This window comes from Canis lupus, chromosome 36 (assembly GCF_048164855.1).
Source record: "Canis lupus baileyi chromosome 36, mCanLup2.hap1, whole genome shotgun sequence".
NCBI lineage: Eukaryota > Metazoa > Chordata > Mammalia > Carnivora > Canidae > Canis > Canis lupus.
In genome coordinates, this window is record NC_132873.1 from 1,786,363 (window position 1) to 1,798,755 (window position 12,393).

Here is a 12,393-nt window from a genome sequence, read left to right on the forward strand (position 1 = left end):
CCTGAGGGTCAGCATTCCCAACAAATTCCCAGTTAGATACAGCTTATCTTTGGATCAAACTGGGGACCTCTAGATAGAAGTCAGAGAAAAAGGAAAGCCTGGGACTGTCAGGGCAGGGGCCTGGGCGTCTGGGGAGCCAGGCTGGAATTTGGCAGGCAGGGTGGCTGTAGGCCAAACAGCATGTCTGCGAAGGGTGCAGCATCATGGGAATCTGCCTGCCCTGTGTTGAGGAGGTTATCCAGTTTTGTCAGCAGGACTGCTAAAAAAACGTGAAATCTGACTTCATGCAGTCCCAGCAAAACCCAGAAAGAGGGCTGGATAATCTCCTGAAGTCCTCTCCCTACTCACAATAAACGTTTTTGTCGGACTCCATAATGCAGAGGCCAACACCTGCCTATGGTACTGCTGGGCAGCTGCAAGCTGGCCTCACCGGCCTCACGTGTTTGCACAATCTCTTCATCATCATCCGTTTGGTTTGAAATAGCAAAAACTCCAAAGAAACAGGCAAAGGGAAGTCAACGTCAGCCATTTCTGGCATGGAAATAAAAACTTGGATTCAGGACTCTTTTCCTTTCAAGCTTGAGTTTCTAACCAAGCACGGATTACCTCCCACCCCACTACTGGACCACCCCACCCATCCCGCCGTGTGCTGCATTAGGATGGCGCAAGAAAATAGCCAGGGATTCACTTTGTTCTGCACATGCCCAGATAAGGAAAATGCCCTGTGAGAGTTTGGCTAAATTTTTTCTCCTTATAATAGAATTGGCTCTGTAGGAGAGGAAGCGTGTTTTCTAACTTCATGAAGAAACAAATCATACAAGTTTGCAAGGAGGAAAAAACTTTGTCTGGTTTCCTTTAATGATAAACATGTATTTAGTATAAGTGATAGTATAAGTTATTTTGAATGAGTTCTACCACAGTTGGCTGGTTCAGAAGTGATTGGCAATGAGGACATAAGTGTAAATAGAGAAAATGAGATTTATTTGTCTGTAATTTGTCACGTATGATTAGGAAAAAAAATAGAAGCAAAGATTATGGGAAAGAAAAAAATCTGAAATTATTATTAAATCTAAAAACTACAAATGCTGGCAAGAAATCAAATTTTGCACCTCTCCCTTTTTACCTTCAAAGCAGAATTTAAGATAAAAAGTTTGGGGAACAGGGATTCCCGGGTGGCTCAGTTGGTCAAGCATCCAACTCTTGTTTTCAGTTCAGGGCATGTTCTCAGGGTCCTGGGATCAAACCCCACCTCAGGCTGGGCTGTGTAGTCAGCAGGGACTCTGCTTGAGATTCTCTCTCGCCTTCTCCCTCTGCCCCTCCCCTCCCACACTACACTTACACACTCTCTCTCTCTCTTTCTCAAATAAATAAATGTGTTTTTTTTTAAAGTTTGGGAAACTAAAGCAGTTACATTTTGGCAATCTGCAGGGTGCCTTCAAAATAAATCTTCTCTTGGGAGATTGAAAATTCCTTGAATTTTAAAAAAAGTAAACTATAACATATGCTCAGAAAAATGCACAAATCATAACCCTACAGATCAGTACATTATTACACAGTGAACATACCAATGAGGCCATCACCTAGATGAAGAAATAGAATGAATACTAACTCTTTCTCCTCCCCAAATGTAACCACTCATCTACCTTTTAACTCCTTAGATTTCTCTTGCCTAGTTTTTGAAGTTCTAAGGAAATCATGTAAACTGTGCCCTTATGCCTACGGCTTCTTTTGCAAATGCCCTTATGCTGTGTTTGGCAGATTTATTCTTGTTGTGGTGTGTTCCTATATATTGCTTTTCACTGCCAAATAGTATTCCATTGCATAAATATACCACAGCTTATTTATTCATTTTAATATTGATGGACCTTTGGGTTTTTCCCAATTTGGGGCTATTATGAAAGAATTCTACCATAAATATCCTTAGATAAATTTCTCGCCGCACCTGTGCATGCAGATCTGTGGAGAGTAGATTTGCTATATGATAACATTTCTATTTGTTCAACTGGAAGAAATAATGCAGTGTTTCAAGGTGGGGATAGTGCCCCCATCCTTCCATGCTTGGAATTGTCAGTCTGTTTAATTTGAACTATTTTGGTGATTTCATAGGGGTATCTCATCACAGTTATCTTTTGTTTTATAATTTTTGTTTTTATTTTGGGGGGTTTCTGTTTTTGTTTTTGTTTTTGTTTTTTTTCTAGAGAGAGGCAGAGACACAGGCAGAGGGAGAGGCGGGCTTCCTGCAAGGAGCCCGATGTGGGACTCGATTCCGGGACCCTGGGACCATGACCAGAGCCAAAGGCAGACACTCAATCACGGAGCCACCCAGATGTTCCCATGATCGTCTTTTGTATTTCCCTGATTGTTAATGATATTGGCCACCTTTTCAAATGTTTATTGTCCATTTTGATATCCTCCTTTGTAAAGTAATTCTTCGCTTCTCTTTTCTCCCACACTCCTTTTTTTGTTTAACCTTAGATTGTTTCTCTTTTTTATGAACTTGTAGGAATTCTTCATACATTCTATATAAAAGCACATCGTCAGTTTTGTGTGTAGCAACCACCTTCTCCCACAGTGGTTTACCTTCTCACTCTCTCTCTCAGGGGTGTTTTTAAAAGAACAACAACAACAACAAAATTAGTTTTAAAGTAATAAAATTTATTACAATTTTCTTTTACATTAGTGGTATTATATCCTGTTTAAGGAAACTTTTCTTGTCTCTAAATGATGAAAATAGTCTCCTATATTGTCCTTTACAAGCTTTATTGTTTTCTTTTTCATAATTAGATTTAAACGCATCTGGAATTGGTTTTGTGTATGGTGTAGAATTCAAATTTCCTTTTTTACTTAAGGATGTCCACTTAACTCAGCAAAATTTATTGAAAATAGCATCTTTTTCCCAACATTCTGCAGCACCACATTTGTCATAAGTTAATGTGGGTTAGTCTTAATTGCTGTAGCTTATATTAAGTCTTAATTCCAATAGAATAAGTTTTTCAATTTTTTCTTCTTTAAGTCGATCTTGTATGCTTAGCTCTTTCCATTTCCATGTAGATTCAAGGATCAGCTTGTCAATTTACAAACACACACATGTTACAAACATACACACACAATCTACTGGGGTTTTGACTCTAGACTGAATATTAGATTTTAGAAAATTGACATTTTGATTGACGTTTTTGTTCTATTACATATGGTATTTAAAATTTTTATTTTCTGGGGAATCTGGCTGGTTCAGTCAGTAGAGCATGGGACTCTTGATCTCAGGGTTGTAAATTCAAGTCCTGTGTTGGGTATAGAGATTACTTAAAAAAATAAAATCTTAAAATTTTTATTTTCTCTTTGTAACCAGTATACATAATATAATATATATTATTTATATTGATCTTCTATCCAACAAAATTTCTAAAATCACTTATTAACTCTAATAATTTATCTGTAGATCTTTTTGATTTTTAGTTATACAATCATGTAGTGTACAAATTATGATGGGCTTATTTTGCCTTTCCACTCCTTATGACTTTCCTTTCATTTTTCTTGCCATATTGCTTTAGCTTGGACCTTCAGAACAATGTTAAATAAAGGTGTTGAAAGTGACCACCTATTCCTCATTACCATGTCAAAAGGAAAGTTATCCATATCTTACTATTAAGTACAACGGGCACTCTAGTTTTTTGGTAGATATTGTTCATCCAAATAGGGAATATCCCTTCTATTGCTAGTTTGTTAAGGCTATTTTCATTCACAGTGAATGGATGTTGAGTTATTTTCAAGTACTTTTCTATACTAATTGAACTAACATTGATATTTTATTCTGCTAATGCAGTGAATACCTCAAATAATATTCAAATGGTAAACTAACCTGTATTCCTGGAATAAACAATACTTGGTTGTGATGCATTATCTTTTATATCATGGGATTTGAATGGCTAAATTATAGGATATTTTCAATCTATATTCATAAATGATACTGGCTTATAATTTTCCTTTCTTATGTCTTTGTTAGGTACTAGTATCAAAGCTTTACTGGCCTCATAAAACAGGTTAGAAGTTATTTCTATTTTTTTTCTGTTCTAAGACATTGCATAAGATTGATGTTATTTGTTTGTGTGCCTGGGGTTTTCTTTGTAGGGAAGTTTCTAAGTATAGATATAATCTATTAAGATTTTTAATTTCTTCTGTGTCACCTTTGGTAAGTGGTGTTTTACAGGAATTTACCAATTTCATCTAAAATTTCAAATATAAAAAAAATTTCAAATATATTGGTATAAAGTTGATTATAATATCCTCTTAAATCTTTTGAATGTCTATGCCTCCCTTTTAATTCCTAAAGTTGGTTTTCTGTGCTTTCTCTCATTTTTACCTGTCAGTCTCATCAAATATTGATTATTTTTAGTTTTAAAAAAATTGATTCTGAGCTTTGGTGGTCCTCTCTCTTTTAAGATTGTTTTCAAATTCATTAATTTCTGATATGATCATTAGCATCATCTTCCTTTTCTCTATTATGGGTTTTATTTACTGATGTTTTCTTAGTGGCTTCTTGAAATAGAAGTCTTTTTGTTGCTCTTTAGCAGAAATACATCTTTTCTCCAACTTCTTTTGAGATTTTCTCTTTAAGTCTGAATTTCAGCATTTTTTACTAAATAGTGTTATGTGTAGTTTTTTACTAATGTTTGGGGGGGGTTGTTTCTTGCATATGTCTTGATATTTTTCATCAGTTTTATAAAAGTCTCAACTATTAAATCCATTGTGCTCTATTCTCTGTCTCTCATCTCCTTTTTACAATTTTAGCTATGCATATATTAAATGTTTTCACTATATTCCATATGTCTCTTCTATATTTTCCAATTTTTTATCTCTCTACTGCAGTCCACATATTTTATTTTTATTTATCTTTCAGTTTGCTAATTCACTTTTCAGCTCTGATTAATCTGCTGCTAGATCCATTCATTGAATTATTTCTCTTTGGTATTCTTCAGTTCTGAAACATCCATTTTGTTCTTTTTTAGTTTCATGTTCTCTGCTAAGATTTTCCATCTTTCTTTTTATTTCCTTGACATATTAAACAAAGCTCTTTTAATATTTGTGTATGGATCCATTATCTGGATGTGCTGTGTGCCATGTCCTTCTATTAGTTTTTGTGATCTGACATCATATTTTAATTTCCATTCATATAGCTGGTTACTTTTTTATAGCTGGTGATTTTTATTTGGGTTATAGATGGCTATATATGAAAAATTGTAGAAATAATTTGAGGCTCTGAATGCTATCAACCACCAGAGTTTAGTACTAGCAATTCCAGGTTACCTTCAATTAATCAGAGATTAATTAGCATGATGTAAAGCATACACCACACCCTATGAGAACTGGTTTATGTTCAGCTCATTCTGATTCTCAGCATATACCTCTTTAAAATCCCAGCAAAAGCTTTGGTAATTTTTTAGGTTTTTGTTTTGTTTTGTTTTGTTTTTTACTTTGGCAGTCCTTGGCTTCTAATTTTTGCCTTCATTATTTTGAATATCTCAAAATTATTCTGTTTTCCAATTTTTCAATAATCTTCACTGGAATTATCAGACACCTGTAAGGGAAAAATAGTACCTTTTCTCACCTCTCTGAGATTTCTTCCTCTCTCATATCTCGGCTTTCACTTCCTTGGAAAGTCTCCTGTACTTTCAACTTTTTTTTTCCAACTTTTTTTTTTTTTAAGATTTATTTATTTGAGAGAGAGGGCAGGGGGTAGGGGCAGAAGGAAAGGGAGAGAGAAACTTAAGCAGGCCTCCATCTAACAACCCTGAGATCACGACCTGAGCCAAAACCAAGAGTCAGAGGCTTAATTGACTATGCCACCCAGGCAGCCCTCAACCAGATACATTAAAGAAATATTTTGTTCTACTTGTCTGCTTATTGTTAATCAAAAAGTTTGTTCTAAACTACTAATTAGGACCTTATGGAAGCCAGAGCATGTTTGTAAATGTAAATATAATATTTTATATAAATACACACATTCAAAAAAAAATACACACATTCAGTCTATAAGCACTACAAAAATATGTCCTCAAAGATCTCTTTTATCTATTGTACCTTAATTTTTTTTAAAAAAATTTTTATTGGAGTTCAATTTGCCAAAATATAGCATAACACCCAGTGCTCATCCCACCAAATGCCCCCCTCAGTGCCCGTCACCCAGTCACCCCAACCACCTGCCCACCTCCCCTTCCACTACCCCCTTGTTCATTTCCCAGAGTTAGGTATCTCTCATGTTTTGTCACCCTGACATTTTCACTCATTTTCTCTCCTTTCCTTTTATTCCCTTTCACTAATTTTTATATTCCCCAAATGAATGAGACCATATAATGTTTGTCCTTTTCCAATTGACTTATTTTACTCAGCATAATACCTCCCAGGTCCATCCATGTCGAAGCAAATGGTGGGTATTTGTCGTTTCTAGTGGTTGAGGAATATTATACCTTAAATTCCTCTCATAATATTAATAAGGCACAGGACCTTGGGGTGAAGGATTGGAGGATATAGATTTATATGATGACGTTATAGCTCTAAAGATTCATATTTGAGCCATTACATAGGTAATAAGCCAAAACATAATTAAAAATAAAACAACACATATACATATTATTTGTTTATTTACATGTTCCTCATCTATGTTTTCCTACAAAGATGTCAATGAAATAGGCCAATACCCCGTCTGTCTTGTTTAACACTATTCCCAATACCCTTTAGGCATGTGATATATATCTGCTGATTAATGAATTCAGAAAAATAGAAAACGCATATGTCTTCTATAATTTTCCACAGTCAAGAATCAGGATAGACCTTTGAAGACATATATTGACAATGCTCTGTGAGTCACACCAAGGCCTCACATGGTCAGTAATGGGAAATACAGTTGTTGCTTCCTAGTTGCAAATTATCTGTGATAAAGGACACAAACCAATACCACCTTTCTGTTCTCACTGCCACTCCATTATTTCTAACTCTCTTCATTTTATAGCTGGATTATTCTGTTATTCTCCAATTAGTCTCCATTCTTGGGCCTTGCTTCTCTCCAAATCTATCCACCAGACTCCGCCAACTCTATTTTCCATTACGCAGACAGAATCAGATCCCTGATGTTGGACTTGACCATGAAAGTGAGGGGTCTATTCTCCAAATCCTTAGTATGGCACTCAAGACCCTCCTAATCTGGGTAGAAATACAGCTGATAGAAAGTATTCAATATATATTTGCCGTGTGACTAGCTTGAAGTTACCTTCAACATACCTAATCTTTCCTACTTTACCTGACAAGTATCATCATTACAAGACATCTCACTCTTCCCCAAACATTTCATTACCTTTCATACCTCTGTTTTTGTTGCTCAAGCCCAGAAAGTCCTGACCCAGCATTTCCACCTGCTTAGTCTTCAAGGCTACATTATGTGGTTTGAAAATTCATCTCTAGATCCCCAGTTGAAATTAACCATTGCTTTATTTTTTTTTAAGATGTATTCATGAGAGACACACAGGCCGAGAGAGAAGCAGGCTCCTCACAGGGGGCCCAATGTAGGACTCGATCCCAGGACCCCAGGATCATGCCCTGAGCTGAAGGCAGATGCTCAACCGCTGAACCATCCAGACATCCCTAACCATTGCTTTATTTGAACTCTCTGGGCTTTTTAATTATCCTATATTACCCTCACTATCTTATGTTAACTATCACATTTTATATTGCACTTACTTGTTTAATATTTGCCCCATTTTATTTCCAAGCTTTCAGTTTTAACTTTAGAATTACTAGAATGTTTAGAATTTATGGATCTACTTCCTCCCTATATTATTAACTCTCTGTATATACTCATATATACTTAATAAATAGTTTTTTGAATAAATCAAAGGAAGGTCCCACACAGCTGTTTTCAAACTTATTCAGGTAGCGGAGCCCCTGAACACTATATTATTCTTTGCTGAACATCAAAAAATATTGTTAATAAAATTAAATATTACAAAATGTATCACATGGCAATAAATTAGAATATTATCAGCTTGAGATTATTGATTAAAAGAAACAGAAACAGGGACACCTGGGGGGCTCAGTGTTTGAGCGTCTGCCTTCGGCTCAGGTCATGATCCTGGGTCCTGGGATCAAGTCCCACATCAGGCTCTCTGTAGAAAGCCTGCTTCTCCCTCTGCCTGTGTCTCTGCCTCTCTCTACATCCCTCATGAATACATAAATAAAATATTTAAAAAAAACAAAAAGAAGAAGAAGAAGAAGAAGAGGAAGAAGAAGAAGAAGAAGAAGAAGAAGAAGAAGAAGAAGAAGAAGAAGAAGAAGAAGAAGAAGAAACATCTGGAAGGAAAAAATTTTAGAGAAAATGTTAATGGAGAAAAATGTTTTCTGGTAATCTGATCTTTCTTCTATCAGGAAGTGTCTCCCATTATCACTGTCAGGAGCCGGATGGTCCTATGTAGGTCCTATTTTCCAAGATCCATCTATATGATTTTTGTGGCTGCTGACCTTCTAAAGTGAGAGATAATGTTACTAAGATGAGAACTTTAGCATCCATAGCTTTCTACAGGGTAAATAAATCTTAGGGAATGATCACCCTTGCAAAAGAGTTGTTTTTCTACTCGCCTTTAGGCTTCAAGTCCTTTAATGTCATTGCACATGACAGTGGACAACCTATCAAACCACATCAAATCAATATGGGCAACTGAAGGTCTTTGAAAACTCAAGTATGTAACTTCCATCCTAAATCAATCTTAACTGCAGATAAAAGTCAAGCAGAAAATGATCCTGACACAGACCAAAGAAACACAAATACTAAAAATCTGTCTTAAACACCAGCTCACCACCACATTTACCACTGTAAAGGTGGCTTTAGGAAACTACCAGTTCAGTCAGGCATCAAGGGAAGGAGGGCTTAATAGTGTCAGGTCAAAAAACCTATTGCCCAAGGATCCCCTCCTCACTTCTAGGACCTTTCCTTCAGGATATACTCTTAGGGCTTAGGTCCAGACTCACACCCCTGATGATCCCAGAGCCTGACATACATTGGACATTCAGTGGGGAGCAAGACCATAGGAATGAATAAACTTAGAGTTGGAATTGATTTCAGGAAATTTCCGGTCAGCTCTCACCAGATGTATCTAATTTAGCTTCTGTTAGAACTGTCCCCACAAGGAGGGTATCAGCACATCCCTGGAGCCTATGGCCTATGACATTGTTGAAGGACCCTAAGTGGCAGAATTTTCTTTACTTTTATATTAATATTTGCCCACATTAATTTGTATGCATTGGTCTCTGCATTTATGCAGATTAGCCCATCAGTCTGTTTTTCTGATGACTGTCTGATGGCTTCACTCATCCATCGCAGCCTGGGTCAGTGCCTAATTTATTAGCAACCACTTACTAAATGTTGCTGAATGAATGTCAAAGATCTTTCCTGCCTTGTCTAATCACTCCACATCCCCACCAAAACCTTTTTCTGTCATCCATCTGGGCATGAAGCAAGTCAGGGTCTTTAATTTTCAAAACATAGACTCACGAGGGCAGGAATCTTTGTCTATTTTGTTCACTATGTATCCCAAATGCCTAGAACACTGCCAGACATATTGTGTTGTACGTGCTCAGTAAATATTTAACATGAGTAAATAATAAAACGTTATTTGTCCCAGGCCTATTCTTTGTTTGCTAATAGCACAATATACCAAAACTCTCGATAATTTGCAGAGAGTTTCATCTCAAATTAAAGGTTATTCAATTCCTTCCCAAAACTTCATTGAGATCATTTATATTTAAAAACTAAAGGACATATTGACCATTCATTCCTCCTCTGGAGTTACTCAGTCCTATCCCAGTATAAGTGGAGCAGCAAAAAGCTACTAGATGATAATACTTTACATGACCCCATATAAATATCTCTTCAGAACAAAAATTAACATAATACCATCTGCCACTAAGTAGATTTGGAATATGAAACAGCCATAGCAAAATGTGTTTAAATCTTGTGTAAAATTGTCATTGAAGAGATTTTTCAATTAAGCTGTAAATTGTAAACAAACCCACAAAATAAATTTCTCTTACCATAACATGGTAAAAAACCAAAACAAAACAAACAAAACACAAAACTTGACTCTCCTAGAAAATAGTATGCTTTATTTATTTGAAAATAAAAGTTATATAAATCATTGTGTTTTGTTTTGTTTGCTTGCTTGCTTGGCTCCCTGCTGTACTCTTGTTTTAAGGATCCCACTGCATATGTGTCCATATCATTAGTCTTGGTAAATATGTTTCTTGAAGATGGCTTCCTTTTGATTAAACTCCTTCCTTCATTATATGTAAAGACCTGCAATTAATCACAAGAGACCGCTTTTCCTTTCCATTCTGTACCCTTCCTCTCCTGCTTGGTGTTCCACTTCAGTGATTTGGTTTCCTCACTTGCCCTGTTCTATCCACTCTTCTGGGAAAACACCAAAAAACCTGATTCACAATAGTGTTCATACATCACTAACTTTTTTTGAGTCACAATCCAAAGTCCCAACTTCCAAGGTGATTATTGTTTTACATTTTCTGTTTCTCATAAAACCTAGGAGAGACCCTCTCTGCTTTTCACTAGCATCTGGTGGCTTTGCTGCTTCTTTGAAGAAATAGATGACCTCAGAAAGAACAGCTACCTTTGACCACCAAATCTAGCCAGCCACCAGCATCAGCAGCCCCACTTCCTGCCTTCATCCTTATTAAAGGTTTGAACTGACCCTCTGCTGATCTAAAATATCCAGTTACTTTACCTAGGACCCCAGCTCTCTTATTTACTTGAAGACTTTCTGTGGGTCATAATTACCTTTCTCATATGCATCACCAATGTTTTTTCTCTCCCTCTCCCTAGTGGGTATTTCCTTATCCATGCAAACATGCTGAAATGTCTTCCATGTTAAAAAAAGAAAAAAATATATATATATATATCCACCACATTTTTTTCAGTACTGCACCATTTCTCTGATTCCTTTTACAGAACACTCCTTAAGTGGTTGCCTACACTTGATTTATCCTTTTTTTCTTTCTTTTTTTTTTTTTTTTTTTTACCTTTCATTCTCTCCTTAATCCTCTTCAATCAGATTTTGTTCCAACTACTCCTTATCAGTAGATCCAATGAATCCCATTTTTCTGACCTCACAGCAGCATTTGCACACTTGATCATTTCTTTTTTGAAACAAGTTAGTCACTTGGCTTTAGGACCATCACACTTTCTGGATGTGTTCCTTTTCTTTTGGCCGTTTCTTCTCCAGCTCCTCTTTTGGGACTTCTTTCTATTTTCAGCTGTAAATGTTGCAGTGCCCTTAGTCTCAGCTTCCTCACTCCTTTTATCTACTTATTACATACTTTCTCTAAGTGATCTCATCCTGTCCCCTGATTTTAACTATTGCCAACTCAAGTGCTGAGTTTTATATTTAAACTATCTCTTCTCACCAACTATCTCTTTATGGATGTCTAACAGACATCTCAAGCGTAACATGTCCAACCAAATTCTTACTACTCTTCCCCAAACCAACTCAATAACCTCTCATTTCTGTGAATAACAACACCGTTCCCCCATTTTCTGAGGCAAAACACTTTGGAAATATCATTGGCTTCTCCCTTTCATTCATACTCCACAAAAGATTTTTTAGTAAACTTAGTGCTTTATCTACCTTTAAAATACCTTCTGGGTCCAACCATTTTCTCCCCACCTCCACCTCTAAAACCCAAACCTATGGCACCATTATTATTTACCTGGATCTGTGCAGTGGCCACGTGATTGGTCTTCTGCTTCACGTTTGCTGTCCTACAGCTCATGCTTCACATAGTAATTAAAGAGATTCTTTTATTTGTTTGAAATATTTTATTTATTTATGAGAAACACAGAGAGAGAGAGGCAGAGACACACAGGCAGAGGGAGAAGCAGGCTCCATGCAGGGAGCCCCATGCAGGACTCGATCCCAGGTCTCCAGGATCATGCCCTGAGCTGAAGGTGGCGCTAAACCGCTGAGCCACCGGAGATTCTTTTATTTATTTATTTATTTTATTTTATTTTATTTTATTTTATTATTCATGATAAACATAGAGAGAGAAAGGCAGAGACACGGGCAGAGAGAGAAGCAGGCTCCATGGAGCCCAACGTGGGACTCGATCCGGGGACCCCAGGATCACGCCCTGGGCTAAAGGCAGGCACCAAACCGCTGAGCCACCCAGGGATCCCCGCCCCCAGAGATTCTTTTAAAATGTAGATCATAAAATGTCACACTTTTGCACTCAACTTATTAATGGCTACCCCTTGTTCTTAGAATGAAATGTTATTTCTTTTTTACTTTTTTTATTTTATTTTTTAAGATTTTATTTATTTATTCATGAGAGACACAGAGA